We start from the raw sequence: 14,125 nt of genomic DNA, 5'->3' as shown, positions 1-14,125 counted from the left end.
TCTTGGAGTGATTATCTGATTTCTAACCATCTCCTTGTTCAGTCTCTAAGTTTCACAAGAGCAGGACCTTGTTTTTGTATTCCCAGTACTTGGTATAGACACTCAACAGATATTTGTTCAACAAATGAATGAATCTAAGCCCAGCAGAGTTTACGGCCCTTTCATTGTTTCTGCTGTAATCCCTTGCTTCTATCCTTTCTCTCATCACCAAAAAGCAAGAAAGAAATCTCCCTGCTGCCACTCTATTCTGGAACGAAAGGATAAACTTCCAGGCTTCTTTGGCCAGGAACATAGGGGCCGAACACTTTCCCCAGTCTCAGGCCTTTGTTTAAGAGGGCTGGTCTGTCTAGAGGAATTATATCAATTGTCCCAGAGAGGGAAGAGAAAGCAGTTTTCTTTTTCTAGGATAAGATCAGGGGTGCAATGATGGATTCCCCACCCTGGACACAGTCACCCCCCAACACTAGGAGAAGAGATGGATCCAGCCCCTGCCTCTGCAAGAGCTCCTGGGAGGTGGCAGGACTTCAGTGGGAGAGGTCTGTGTGGATGGATGTCTATGGAGGATAAAGTAGCAGTGAGGGTTCTGGCGACCAAACCTGGGGTCATTGAGCAGCTCCATGGCCCAGAGCAGCAGAACATATAGGTAGTGACTATGCTTCCAGTCTTCTTTCTGTTCTTTTGTAATATACACTGTGCTTCTGAAAGTGACATTCTGTCAATCATACTTTAAGCAAAAGAACAACGCAATAATGAGGATCTCATGAACTGTGGCAGGCTGGGAGAAAGAAGAGATTTTGTGTCAAGGTGCTGCTGCTCCCCAGTGTCAGCATGACATTGAGAGCTGCCTGTTATAGCCACAGCTTCGAGCAGCCCAATCACAAAGACAGCGAGGCTGAGGATCTGGCAACCCTGGTAGACAGCAAGCAGGAGTCAGGAAGCTTGCAGAATTGGCATCACAGTCTGTTCTTGCCTGTGCATATCCTGCCTTCCCTCCTACTGCCACATATCTCTAAATTTGGGGTTGCTTCATGAGCTTGTGCAGTTCTAGCTAAGGCAGTTAGGAAATACATTGTTCCACCCTGGACTGTCTTGAACCACAAAGGCCTTACTCTATGGCCAGCCAGGTCTTCAAGTCAGGTTTTAAGAATGCCGGAGGGTAGTGGAAGACCTGTTCATTCACCTGTGGGGAGATTAACAATCATTGCTCTTTCGGGGCTGTGAGAAGGAAATTCTTAGAAGGGGCATAGTGAGGGCAGAACTTTCTGGCTCACTGAGAATCAGAGTGTAATTTTATGATGCTTTTCTGGACTAACGGACTCTTTGGTGATATGTAATAGAAGTTATTTGAGCTAGCTTGAGAGACAATAGGGAATTTATTGTACATATATTGGCAGCATTCACAGACCAGGAGCTGGATGTAGGAGGGTTTCAGAAAGGGAGGGACCCTAGAACAGAAAGCAATCTCTCATCTCTTATTCTCTTGCCCATTCTCCTGTCTCTCTCCTAATCTGTCTGTCTGTCTGTCTCTCTCTCTCTCTTTCTCCCTTTCTGCAGAAAGGCTTTCTTTGCTTTCCCTACCCACATGGTAAACTATGTCCCTGCAAAGTTTCCAAGTTCACATGTGAAAGCTCCAGGCTTCTGCAGACACTAATCAACGTGCTCTCTGTTCCCATACAAAAACTCAGGGAAAGAGAATCTGACAGGGCCATGCACGGTGTCTCACGCCTGTAATCCCAGCACTTTGAGAGGCCAAGACAGGTGGATCACTTGAGGTCAGGAGTTTGAGACCAGCCTGGCCAACATGGCTGACTGTTTTAGTAGAAACCCTGTCTCTACTAAAAATACAAAAATTAGCTAGGCATGGTGGTGCGCCTGTAATCTCAGCTACCTGGGAGGCTGAGACACGAGAATAGCTTGAACTTGGGAGGTGGAGGTTGCTGTGAGCCAAGATTGCACCACTGCACTCCAGCCTGAGTGACAGTGTGAGACTGTCTCAAAAAAAAAAAGAGAGAGAAAGAGAGAATCTGATGGGTACAGCATGGGCCAGGTGCCCAACTTGGGTCCAGCCGGCTATGGGTGGTACAAGCAAGGCTGCAAGGACCCATCCTAAAGAGGGGGCAGCTCCTAGATACATGCTGTCTTAGACTGGGTTCTCCCAGAAGAAGACCTTGAATCAGGATTTGAGTAGCAGGTTATTTGTGAGGAAAGTCACCCTCTTCATTCCCTTTGATTGCCTGCAAGGGTTCTCCCTTTGCCAAATTCTTCAGCTGGAAGGCAGTGAAGCTCAGGGACACAGCAGGATGGAGAAGGGCACAAGTGAGTCTAAATGGGCACACAGAAAACATGAGTTGGGCCTTTCTCAAGAGAATCCTATTTTTTACATACCCTAACAAAGATTTGAAAAATAAAATATTCCATTTGTTTAGTTGTAGCTAACTGTAGCATTGAGGCATGGCTAACTTCCCACTTCACAGTTATCATATTTGAGTTTTGAATAGTCTATTGACATGGCATGTATCACTGTTTCATACAACCTGGGGTCAGAAGTGTCAACAAGCCTGGTGCAGCTGTTCATGCCTGTAATCCCACCACTTTGGGAGGCCGAGGTGGGAGGATTACTTGAGTCCAGAAGTTCAAGGCCAGCCTGGGCAACTCAGTGAAACCTATCTCTACAAAAAAGTTTTAAAATTAGCTAGGAATGGTGGTGCACATCTGTGGTCTCAGCTACTTAGGAGGCTGGAGTGGGAGGATCACTTAAGCCTGGAAGGTTGAGGATGAGATTGATCAAGTGAGCTGACTCAAGTGAGTGAGCTGAGATTGCACCACTGCACTCCAGCCTGGGCAACAGAGCGACACTGTCTCAAAAACAACAAGTGGGGGTGTGTTGCTGGGCATGGTGGCTCACACCTGTAATCCCAGAACTTTGGGAGGGCGAGGCAGGAGGATTGCTTGAGCTCAGGAGTTCGAGACCAGCCTGGACAACATGGTGAAAACCCGTCTCTACAAAAAAATACAAAAAAATTAGCCAGGTGTGGTGGTGCATACCTGTAGTTCCAGCTACTTGGGAGGCTGTGGTGAGAGGATCACTTGAACCCAGGAGGTGGAGGTTGCAGTGAGCCAAGATGGTGCCACTGCATTCCAGCCTGGGTAACAGCAAGACCTCATCTCAAAAAAAAGTGTTAACAAATTCCTGGCCAAATTGAAAGCGTATTCAGATTTATATAAATATGATCCAGGCCTGCAATAACAAACTTAAGCAGTTCAAGTGTCAGATGCGATGTTTATGTTATACCCTATGTGAGTCATTATGCCCTAAGCAGAAGGAAAGTTCATTTTAGGACAGTGATCTTGGATTTTGTTCTTCATCTCTTCATGTATTGCTTCCAGAAGGCACTGCCCAGGACTTCATTTAAACCCCCATCACATTGATCCAGTCTCAGTTCATAAAGACTTGTAGAAATTAATTCTTCCCAGCTTTCACAATAAGCCTCATGCAATATCTAAAACAAACAACCACCAAAAAAAGCTATTTGCATTAGTTTCCTATTACTGCTATAAAAAATTACCAGAAACTTAGTGGCTTAAAACAACACAGTTTGTTGGGTCAGCAGGGCTGAATTCCTTCTGGAGACTCTAGAGAAGAATGTTTCCTTGCCTATTCCAGCTTCAAGAGGCTACCTGCAGCTGGGTGCAGTGGCTCACTCCTGTAATCCCAGCACTTTGGGAGGCCGAGGTGGGAGGATTGCTTAAGCCCAGGAGTTCGAGACCAGCCTGGGCAGCATAGTGAGACCTCATCCTTACAAATAAAAAAAATTAGTTGAGTGTGGTGGGGTGCACCAGGTGCCAGCTACTCAAGAGGCTGAGGCAGGAGGATCCCTTGAGTCCAGGAGGTAGAAGCTGCAGTGAGCTGAGATTGCACCATTGAACTTCAGTCTGGGCGACAAGTGAGACCCTGTCTAAAAAAAAAAAAAAAAGCTGGGCACGGTGCCTCACACCTATAATCCCAGCACTTTGGGAGGCCAAGGCGGGTGGGTCACCTGAGGTTGGGAGTTCAAGACCAGCCTGACCAACATGGAGAAACCCCGTCTCTACTATAAATACAAAATTAGCTGGGCGTGGTGGCACACACCTGTAGTCCCAGGCAGGAGAATTGCTTGAACCTGGGAGGCAGAGGTTGCGGTGAGCCAAGATCATGCCATTGCACTCCAACCTGGGCAACAAGAGCAAAACTCCTCAAAAAAAAAAAAAAGTAATTAATTAATTAATTAATTAAAAAAAGGAGGCTGTCTGCACTCCTTGGCTTGTGCTCTTTCCTTTAGCATCAAAGACAGTGGTGTATTTTCAAGTCTCTCTTTCTTTTCTCTTCTTTCCCTCTGTCTCTGTTCCTCTCTCCCTCTCTCACTCTGCACCTGAACCCCCCAACTTCTGCTTTATTTATTACATCTTCTTCTGAGACTCTGGCCCTCCTATCTCCCTCTTATAAGGACCTTTGTGATTACATTGATCCCACTCAGCAAATCTAGGAGAATCTCCCCATCTCTCACTCACTTAACACCTCTGCAAAGTCTCTTTTGCCATGTAAAGTAACATATTCACAGGTCCCAGGGATTAGGATGTGGATATCTTTGGAAGACCATAATTCTACCTATCACATTGTAATTAGGAGCATTCCTTTGGTACTGTAATTTATGAACACCCAAAACTAATTGAGAAGGAAGGGCTATATCATACTACACATTTTCAGGTGATGGTAGGAACCTCTTATAGCAGAAATTTCTAGGAAATGCAGTGGGGTGGAAAAGCACTCTGTTTTAGCCATTCATCAGAGGTACTCACCCTTTTGGAGTTGAGATTGACCTTGGGTCTGGATAGAGTTGGGCGCTGGAGAAAGCAGGAGAAGAGAGAGGAGGAGAAACTGGGGCAGAGATATCTGCTTGGGCTAGTTACAAAGTGTGGTTGTACTAAGACTTCCAAACAGAAAATTTGGCTCTGGGAGAGAAAAAAGGATGTTAGGCATTAGTACTACATTAAACCCAATAATTCTCTTATTCGTTTGGGGCTGATTCTGCAGAGAGACTTCCTGCTTCATTGACACTTGGCTTTGCCAAATTTGCTTTTCTTAAGCTTCTTCCCTAGGCTGCTTTGCTTAGATTGAATATATTATTGAGTTTCAAGGAGGATCCATTATTATCAAAGTATGTATGTTTACCAATACTTCTCACTTTCTCTATCTTGGCTCTATGTTAACAAACAAAGGATTATCTTTCCCCTTTACCCGTCTAAAGAGAAAGGAATAGTAATTAATTTTCTTCAAACTATGCAAACAGATTCAAAGGCTAGGGTCATTTTTATCCTCTCTACTACCTGAGAAACATTAAAAAGTCTTTTATGCCCAGTGTGGCGCCTTGTATTTTCCAGAGATGGCCACAATAATATCTGCCTTTCCCCTTTTCTTATAATTCAACTGACACTCCTCTCATTGAGGTGTGACCTATGTTCCCTCCCCTTGAATCTGGGTGGGTTTGTGATTGTGATGGAAATGATATCATGTGACTTCCAAGGCTAGATGATAAGAGTATAGCTTCCCCCAGGTTCTCATGGGATACTCACTGTTAGAACATGGCCGCCTTGCTGTGAGGAAGCCCAAGCAGCACTCTGGAGGCCATGTGTTGGTGTCCCAGCCAACAGCTCAGCTGAGTTCTCAGCCATGCCCTGCCAGACATGCGAGTGAGCAAACATTCAGATTATTTTAGCCAGAACCTGCAAAGTCACTCCTTGCTGATTGAGTCTTTCCAATGAGGCCCCAGGCATTGTGGAGTCCAGACGAGTTGTCCTGGATTTGCTCTTTCTGAATTCCTGGCCTGACCCATAAGATACATAGTCATGATAAAATGGTTGCTGTTTTATACTATTAAGCTTGGAGTCATTTGTGCTGCAGGGATAGTAATGAGAATACTCAGGTACATACAAATGTTGAAAGATAGTGGGCATTCTTTTTTTTTATTTTTATTTTTGGAGATGGAATCTTGCTCTGTCGCCAGGTTGGAGTGTGGAGTGCAGTGGCATGATCTCGGCTCACTGCAACCTCTGCCTCCCGGGTTCAAGCGATGCTCCTGCCTCAGCCTCCCAAGTAGCTGGGACTACAGGCACACACCACCATGCCCAGCTAATTTTTGTATTTTTAGTAGAGACGGGGTTTCACCATGTTAGCCAGGATGGTCTCGATCTCTTGACCTCGTGATCTGCCCACCTTGGCCTCCCAAAGTGCTGAGATTACAGGCGTGAGCCATTGCACCCGGCTAATAGTGGGTATTCTTATCTGCAAACACAATAACCATAGCAAGATGTCTGCAACTTACCACATTTTCCCCCCACCTTGTTTCTTTTCTTTCCTTTAAAAAAAGGAAAAAATCAGCTGGGCGCAGTGGCTCATGCCTTGAACCAGGTTCATAGCTTGAACCTGGGAGGTGGAGGTTGTAGCGAGCCAAGATCCTGCCATTGCACTCCAGCCTGGGCAACAAGAGCAAAACTCTGTCTAAAAAAAAGGAAAAAATCTTTATGTTTTTTAGAGACAGGATCTCAAATTGCCCAGGCTGGCTAAGAACTCCTAGTCTTAAACGATCCTTCCCATTCAGCCTCCCAAGTAGCTGGGACTATAGGTGCATACCACCATGCCCAGCTTCCAACTTGTTTCTTATCTTTATTTTATTAATTTTTTTTTAAATTGAGACAAAGTCTCACTCTGTCACCCAGACAGTGGTATGCAGTGGCATGATCTTGGCTCACTCCAGCCTTGACCTCCTAGGCTCAAGTGATCCTCTCACTTCAGCCTCCGAGTAGCTGGGACTACAGGTACACACGACCATGCCCAGCTAATTTTTGTGGTTTTTGTAGAGACAGGCTTTCACCATGTTGCCTAGGCTGGTCTTGAACTCCTGGACTTAAGCAGTCTCCTGCCTTGGCCTCCCAAAGTGCTGGGATTACAGGCATGAGCCATCCCACCCGGCCCAAGCTTGTTTGTTAAAATTAAAAAAAAAAAAAGTCTCAACCCCATTAATCTAATTCAGAAATTCAAAGCTGGCCTTTCCTTCTTTCTTTCTTCCTCCAAGACAATTCGTCTCATCTTTTTTTTTTTTTTTTTTTTTTGAGAAAGAATCTCGCTTTTTCACCCAGGCTAGAGTAAAGTGGTACAATCTCGGCTCACTGCAACTTCCACCTCCCGGGTTCAAGCAATTCTCCAGCCTCAGCCTCTGGAGTAGCTGAGATTACAGGTGTCCACCACCATGATCAGCTAATTTTCGTATTTTTAGTAGAAACGGAGTTTCACCACGTTGGCCAGACTAGTCTCGAACTCTTGACCTCAGGTGATCCACCTGCCTCAGCCTCCCAAAGTACTGGGATTACAAGCATGAGCCACTGCGCCCAGCCCACTTCATCTTTTCCCAGCAATTGATGTGGCCAGAGTTCAGTGCACTAGAGGTTTAGTGAAACCAAATAGAACCTGGAAACAAATCCCATTTAAAATAATAAGCTTAGTATTTTTCTTAATTTTTTAAAATGTGGTCAGTGAGGCAATAAATCAAGAAGGAAACCCTTTTGGTGAAGACAGGAGGTGACAGTAGGATGGGACAGAATCAGATGCCAAAGCTTGAGAATGAAGTTGCAAATGATGCCCAATTGGTAGAAAAATAGTCTTTTACTTTTCTGAGGTTTCTCCATCCTTAGAATATTAATGATTATACATTTGTTGGAATGGAGTTATTTTCTGAGATAATTTTCTGATCTATTTTGCCAGTTTAAATCCTACAACTCTCTGCCCAGTCTTCAAAATTATCTGTTGACTCAGACTTCAGGAAGTAATTATTTCCTGATAGAGTGCTTTGTGAAATATGTTACAAGAAGGAAACCACTCTTTCATTCAACAAATATTTGTATTGGCTCTGTGGACCGGAGGGACAATAAGAAGAGATGATGGATAAGATGAGAATTTTGGGTATGGTAGACAATTGATTCAATCAATCTAAACAAAGTGTTGTGTGATTTAATTAAGTGGCCTGATACTGACACTAGGAAATTTGCTCATTTCTGGCCAGGTGCGGTGGCCCACACCTGTAATCCCAGCACTTTGGGAGGCCGAGGCAGGCAGATCACAAGGTCAGGAGTTTGCGACCAGCCTGACCAACATGGTGAAACCCCGTCTTTACTAAAAATACAAAAATTAGCTGGGCGTGGTAGTGCATGCCTGTAATCCCAGCTACTTAGGAGGCTGAGGCAGGAGAATTGTTTGAACTCGGGAGGTGGAGATTGTAGTGAGCTGAGATTGCGCCACGGCACTCCAGCCTAGGTGACAGAGCGAGACTCTGTCTCAAAAAAAAAGAAAAAAGAAATTTGCTCATTTTTCTGCCTAGGCATTTAATGTTACCCTGTGTTCTTTGAAATTCTTTTAAATAATGCAAAATAGAGAATTAACTTTTTTTTTTTTTTGAGACAGTGCCTTGCTCTCTTGCCCAGGCTGGAGTGCAGTGGTGTGATCATGGCTCACTGCAGCCTTGACCTCTCCAGCTCAAGGGATTCTCCTGCCTCAGCCTCCCGAGTAGCTGGGACTACAAGGGCACACCCCTACATCTGGCTGATTATTTTGAGTTTTAGTAGAGACAAGGTCTCACTATGTTGCCCAGGCTGGTCTCAAACTCCGAGGCTCAAGCAATCCTCCTGCCTTGGCCTCCCAAAGTGTTAGATTACTGGCATGAGCCAATGTACCTGCCTGAATTTACCTTAAATAGGTGAATAATGCCCCTTGAATATTTGTGTATATCAAGTACCTTATTCTTTCTTTTTAAAATTTAATTTAATTTAGTTTTTTAAAATTTTTCTTTTCTTTTTTTTTTTTTTTTTGAGACAGAGTCTCGCTCTGTCACCCAGGCTGGAGTGCAGTGGCGTGATCTCAGCTCACTGCAATCTCTGCCTCCTGGGTTCAAGCAATTCTTTGCCTCAGCCTCCCGAGTAGCTGGGATTACAGGCGCCCACCACCTCGCCCAGCTAATTTTTGTATTTTTAGTAGAGACGGGGTTTCACCATCTTGGCCAGGCTGGTCTTGAACTCCTGACCTCGTGATCCACCTGCCTCGGCCTCCCAAAGTGCTGGGATTACAGTCGTGAACCACCTCGCCCGGCCTCTTTTTTAAAATTTAAAACTATTATCTTTATTTTTTTCCAAAAAGCCTTTTGCTCTCCTGACAAGTACTTATTCTTTGAAATGGCAGCTACTTATTCTTTTGAATGTTACTGCTTTTTCTGATAGGTAGTTCAAGAAAGCCAAGACTAGCTTACAAGTGTGCTGATGGCTACACACTGTGATTTTCACATTTTATTAACACTTGACTTCACTTAAAAAACCAACCTGTGGAAATAGATTGAGAAAGCACGGATAATTGAAATTCTCTGACATTTTCTAAGTTGCGGTATTATACTGCCCACCTCCTCCCCACCAGCCTTCTACAGGATGCAGGGGTTTGCTGCAAACAGGCTGAATACGGTTTTGCAACTGCCTCTCCCTGAGGTGCTGCTGTTAATCAAGAAAAGGTGATGGCCTTTGAAGACTAGTGGCACACATAATCACCCTCCTGACGCACTGATACCACTGGATGCTTCAAGGCCAGGTGCAGTGGCTCACACCTGTAAGCCCAGCACTCTGGGAGGCCAAGGCAGGCCAATCGCCTGAGGTCAGGAGTTCAAGACCGGCCTGGCCAAGGTGGTAAAACCCTGTCTCTACTAAAAATGGAAAAATTAGCTGGGTGTGGTGGCAGGTGCCTGTAATCCCAGCTACTCGGGAGGCTGAGGTAGGAGAATTGCTTGAACCCAGGAGACAGAGGTTGCAGTGAGCCGAGATCTCACCACTGCACTCCAGTCTGGGTGACAGATTGAGACTCCATCTCAAAAAAAAAAAAAGAATGCTTCAAATTTTGTCTAATTGATTCTATCCTAAGTAGAGATCAGAACTTTAGAAATATTTATGTAGTTAGTTAGTTTTTGAGACAGAGTCTCACTCTGCCACCCAGGTTGGAGTGCAGTAGTGCCAACTCAGCTCACTGTAGCCTCCGCCTCCCAGCCTCAAGCCATCCTCCCACTTCAGCCTCCCAAGTAGCTGGGACTACAGGTGCGCAGCCCCACCATGCCCAGATAATTTTTTTGTATTTTTGGTAAAGACAGTGTTTCTCCATGTTACCCAGGCTGGTCTTGAACTCCTGAGCTCAATCAATCCTCCTGCTTTGGCCTCCCAAAGTGTTGGGATTACAGGCATGAGCCACTGCGCCTGGTCAGAACTTTAGAAATATTAACTCATTTAGTCCTTGCAACAATCATTAGGAGTAGATACTATTATTACATCCTGATTTTAAAGACAAGGAAACTCAGGCACGGGTAGATTAGGTGACTTTTCCAAGGTCACAGTGAGTGGGAAAATTGGGATTTGAACCATGAACTCTGGCTTCAGAGTCCATGCTCTTAGCAATTAACACCATGTCACTATTGAGAATTAGCTGGCGCACTGGCTCACATCTTGGGAATGTGATTGCAGCACCTTGGGAAAGCCAAGAAGAAAGGATCACTTGACCCCATGAGTTGTTTTTGTCTTTTTGTTTTTTGGGTTGTTTTTTGTTTTTTCGTTTTTGTTTTTGTTTTTGACAGTCTCGCTCTGTTGCCCAGGCTGGAGTGCAGTGGCACATTCTCGGCTCACTGTAACTTCCTCTTCCTGGGTTCAAGTGATTCTCCTGCCTCAGCCTCCCTAGTTGGGAGTTGGGATTACATGCGTGCACTACCACACCTAATTTTTTGTATTTTTAGTAGAGATGGGGTTTCACCATGTTGGCCAGGCTGGTCTTGAACTCCTGACCTCAGGTGATCTGCCTGCCTTGGCTTCCCAAAAAACTGGGATTACAGGCGTGAGCCATCATGTTCAGCCAACCTTATAAGTTTGAAAGTAGCCTGGACCACATAGTGAGCTCCCCTGCCGCTGAACCCCCAACTCTGTCTCTACAAAAAAAAGAAAAAAAATTGTTTTAGTTAGCCAGCACCTCTAGTCCCAGCTACTTGGGAGGCTGAGGTGTGAGGATCACCTGAACCCAGGAGGTTGAGGCTACAGTGAGCAGTGATTGTGCCACTGTACTACAGACTGGGCGACAGAGCAAGACCCTGTCTCAAAAAAAGTTGTTTTTGTTTGTTTGTTTGTTTTTAGACAGAGTCTCGCTCTGTCACCAGGCTAGAGTGCAATGGCATGATCTTGGCTCACTGCAACCTCTGCCTCCCGGGTTCAAGCGATTCTCCTGCCTAAGCCTCCCAAGTAGCTGGGACTACAGGTGTGTGCCACCAGCACAGCTAATTTTTGTAGAGATGGGGTTTCACCATGTTGGCCAGGATGGTCTCCATCTCTTAACCTCACGATCCGCCTTCCTCGACCTCCCAAAGTGCTGGGATTACAGGTGTAAGCCACCACGCCTGGGCTAAAAAGGTTTTTTTTTAAGTTTATATTTCTCTTTCTTAAAAATATCACTCCAAAACAAAAATTCTAACAGGCCAAATTGATGGTGCATTTGCTCCTTGTCCTAGGCTCACCTACCTACTAATTGCTAGTTAGAAGCAATGATTTATAGCCGTTTGTACTTAATTTTGACGTACAGAACATTAGGACGTATTGTTTTGGAGAGCCCCTTCTTGGAAAGGATATGTTCACTGTTGGCATGCAGACCCTGCTGGATCTAGTTTGCACAACGTTTTCCAGTGAAACAGTCGGTTTTCAGAAGCTGCCAAGCTTCTGAGATAAAACCTGGGATAATGCTCATACCAGAAATATGTAAAGGGCGGATAATCTTCTCATGAACTGCAAACTGGTAAGCTGGATGGGCTTAACTGGTCACTTAAATGCATTCTACCATTCCATGATATCTCTATTTATAACTTTATATACCACCGTCTTTGGTGGTTATGCACTTATTGCTAACGCCAAGTGGGAAGTCTAAGATAATTATAGGGTAGATTCAGTTCATTTATATTGTCAACATTAGGTGGCTTGTCTGTGGCACTTCTCTTGAACATCTCCACCATTGCTTTACCACCACCCTCACCACACAATGAGTTAGTTTGGGAGGAAGCCCACAATATATTGCAGCTTCTTCCATCCAGAAATAGAGTCAAATTTTTTTGGTGTTTTGAATCTAGGCTTGGCTAAGTAACTTGCTTTGTCCAACAGGACATTAGCAAATGAGATGCAAACAGAGGCTTGAAAAATACTTGTGCATTGAGGCTTAGCCTCTTGTTGCTGGAAGCTCTTCTGCCACCATGTGAACAAGCCCAGGCTACCCTGCTGGATGATGAGTGGCATGTGACTAAGTCATTCTGTCACCCCAGCTGATATCAAACCAAGTGCCAGACAAAACAAAGAATTACCTGGCTCAAAATGTCAATAGTGCTGAGTTTGAGAAGCCCAGAATGAACGACTAAATGAATGAATGAATCTGACGTGAAATTGACTGTGTTGTCCACTGAGTCATACCTTGCCCTAGCCTTGCTGCTTTATCTATTGGTTGCTTCTGGTTTCCAGCAGATGCTGCTAGTTCTACAGTGGGATGACAGCCAGAACTGGATGCTCATGACTCATCTTTACTGGCCACTTCCTTCAGGGGTCCCCAGTGTCCTCCTCCCACACCAGCCTCAGACTGTTGTCCTGAATTGGATGTGCAGACGATATGGTATATTGGGTATCTTGCAATTGCCCCTTCAGATCCAATCTCGACCTTTCTCCATTCTGTTCTGCATCCTGGAAGGCTGACCTTTGTGAATGACTTCAGTGGGCTCCTTCCCTCTGCCTTCCCTTTGGATTCAGCCAAGGAGGGTACCGACGGGAGGTAAATAAGGCTGGAGAATTGATGTTCCTGGATTCCTCCCTGTAGATTGCTGTGTAGGTTGGCTTCATCCTTCTGCTGATGGCCTGAGCTTCTAGCAGAAGGTTGCTTCTAGCGTAAGGTTGCTGGTCTCTTTAACTATAACTACTACTGCCCCTTGTCCCTTCAGACCTAGGGATATAAAGGGCTTCCCCCTCTTGGTAGCCTCCTTTCACTGAACCATTCATTTTGGTTTCCCTTGCCTGACCCTCACCTTTGTAAGCAGTCTATGAAATTCTCCTAATTACCCTATTTGCATGTGACATCAGTTTCCTGCTGGGAAAAACACTGCAACTCACAAGACTGCCATCTGCTTTACTTCAAGAAAGACCTGCAATCTGCGAAGACCTGTAATCTGTAAATACCTGCTGCCTTGTCTCATCCATTGTATTTGCTCATCTTAGATACCAAGAGCAACTTGGAGCAAGTTGAGTGCACCACAGTCTTTTGGACGATGGATAGTCTATGGTGTTAGTCCATTCTGAGGTGGACCATATAGTCCATGTCCCTTCCCTCCCATGCCACCCACTACCATATCTCACCAGTCTGAGCCCCAGGATTAAACAAGCACTCTTCCCAAGTGCTTCATGCTACCTAGGCAGTGAGCCCCAGGATCCATTGCCTGCTGAGTTGTGACATGTTGGACTTGAATGACCCATCCTTTCCTGACCTTCTGCCCAGCTCTGAATTCTGGGCACCTGCCCACTGGCACAAAATCTGCTGCAGCTTTGCCAAACGTGGCTATGTGCCTGGCTCCTGCTCTCTTAGCCTCTCTTTGCAGTATATATTTGATGTAATGTTATTACAGTCGCTTTCAAATGTGTGCTCATATAGGTTCCAGACATTATCAGATGCTTTCTCTGTCCTTCTGGTAAGATGTTCAGAACATTCAAAGAAAAACAAAAAGGAGAACTAAATTCAGTATCTTTATGTCAATTTTTTTTTTTTTTTTGGAGACAGATTTTCGCTCTTGCTGCCCAGGCTGGAGTGCCAGGTGTGATGGCTCATGCCTGTAATCCCAGCACTTTGGGAGGCCAAGGTGGGGGATCACTTGAGCCCAGGAGTTCCAGAACAGCCTGGGCAACATGGCAAAACCCTGTCTCTACAAAAATTAGCTGGGCATGGTGGTGTGTGCATATAGTCACAGCTTCTCTGGGGAGAGGGGTGCTGAGGTGGGAGGTTAGCTTGAGT

The sequence above is a fragment of the Pan troglodytes genome, chromosome 21 (genome assembly GCF_028858775.2).
Source record: "Pan troglodytes isolate AG18354 chromosome 21, NHGRI_mPanTro3-v2.0_pri, whole genome shotgun sequence".
Classification (NCBI taxonomy): Eukaryota; Metazoa; Chordata; class Mammalia; order Primates; family Hominidae; genus Pan; species Pan troglodytes.
The sequence above is the reverse complement of the archived record's forward strand: the minus strand, read 5'-3'. Positions refer to the sequence as shown.